Source organism: Cyprinodon variegatus, unplaced genomic scaffold (assembly GCF_000732505.1).
Source record: "Cyprinodon variegatus isolate N-32 unplaced genomic scaffold, C_variegatus-1.0 Scaffold53, whole genome shotgun sequence".
Lineage (NCBI taxonomy): Eukaryota > Metazoa > Chordata > Actinopteri > Cyprinodontiformes > Cyprinodontidae > Cyprinodon > Cyprinodon variegatus.
The window spans coordinates 758,447-760,059 of NW_015150506.1; the positions used below are offsets into that span (position 1 = coordinate 758,447).

Below are 1,613 nucleotides of genomic sequence, written 5' to 3' on the forward strand. Positions count from 1 at the left end.
AAAAAAAAAGCTAAGTTACTCTCCACACCTTATTTTTAATAAGAAGTTTCATTTCCAGATGGCTTTTTTTCTTCAAATCCCCAATTTCAAAACATATATTTGTCTTAAAACAATGGAACAAAATTCACTCCAAAAACGTATTAATGTTCTTTTTGAGTTTTCTTTTGATTTATTCTGCTTACATTTGGAGCGTTGCTGTTTCCGTTTAGCTCCAGAGTCAGAAATAGGAGCTTGTTTCCCTTATGCCTTGGGCCGGCTGCGCTCAGCTGCCTAATGAACTCATCGATGGAGGCAAAGGAGATTAATTCTGATTCCAGAACCACATTAATAGCGATTTAAAGGTTATAACTGATGAAATGTCAGCTTTAGATTTTCGCAGGTTAAAGCATGAAGGTCAGTGTGTGAGTGACAGCAGGCTGGGACCGGCTCCACATCCATGGACGCAGAACAGGAGGCGGGGCCAACCACAGTTCTTATAAACAAACAACCTGCTCACATCATCTAAACCACTGATTGAAGTTTAAATTGACAGTCTATCGTGTGTAATAAACACCATACCTCTATAAGAACCAGACCATCCCCCAGCAGGTCTATTAATAGACATTAATAAAGGAAAATAAGGACCTCCATCCACTCTGCTCACCTTCAGGGGGGCTGGTACCGTTATTTGGACTCCAGCTGTTCGGAACAAAGCCTCATTTCACAGATCAATCCTCTCTGAAACCAGGAATCCGTCCTTTCTTCGCATGGTTCCGACAGCAGGCCCGTTTGCGGTTCCCTATAAGCGGCTTACCTCCCCTCTCTGCGCCGCAGATGGTCGGGTCCTCTGCCCTCCACGGACACGGAGCCGTGGACCCGGATGGATGCGTCAGTTTCCGAATCGATGGTGACCCGCAGTATGATCTGTCAGGACCGCACATTCATGGTCACGCGCAAAAAGCTGGTTAATCCGCGCACCTAGCGCGCGCTAATCCGCCGCTCCGATTGACGGTAAAGATAGAGATGGCCTGCAGAAGTTAGGGACCGTCCTCAAATTATAAGCGCTCAGTTTAACGTGAACTCAAAGCTTATTTTCTATTTCTATAAAAACCGGCTCCAATCATCTGTTCTTAGGCAACACTGGTGATGATGAGATAAAGGTGATTACTTTACTACATACCAACAATTAATTGCGTAAGAAAATTATATGCATCTGTTACTATTCTTTTTTTTTTTATACAACACACATTTTCCGTCTGTGCCTTTAACACAAAATATATTTAAAAAAACAAATATATCCTAATATACAGGCTCCTTTATTACATAAGGAACCGGTGGACTTTTATAGATAAATGTATCATGAAATAATATGAAAAGAAGAATATAAACTGCTCACTGCATTCAACATGTCAGCTAAACAAAAAAAGTGTGCTTTATGTTATCTTTCCTTGTTTATTATAAGAGAATGAAAACCATGACTAGTCTATAAAAAGGCATTTTAGAGATAAAATAATCAAACGTATTTTCTTGTTTTCAAAGTAGCAGAAATTAGTGTAAGTAAAAGGATGACTGTACAGTATGGTGGACATTTTAGGACCCCCTCAGTTCTCAGAAAAAAAATAATAAATAAGCTA

At 40.2% G+C, this 1,613-nt stretch overlaps 1 protein-coding gene across 1 annotated transcript in view; it reads right to left on the reverse strand.

Moving 5' to 3' along the window:
- Positions 1–997, reverse strand: part of LOC107082412 (volume-regulated anion channel subunit LRRC8D-like) — a 6,586-nt gene extending 5,589 nt beyond the window's left edge. Inside the window, exon 1 of the mRNA XM_015371093.1 lies at positions 644–997. The gene's annotated coding sequence lies outside the window, so the exon portion shown is untranslated. The remainder of the gene's footprint in view (positions 1–643) is intronic.
- Positions 998–1,613: the final 616 nt, after the last annotated feature.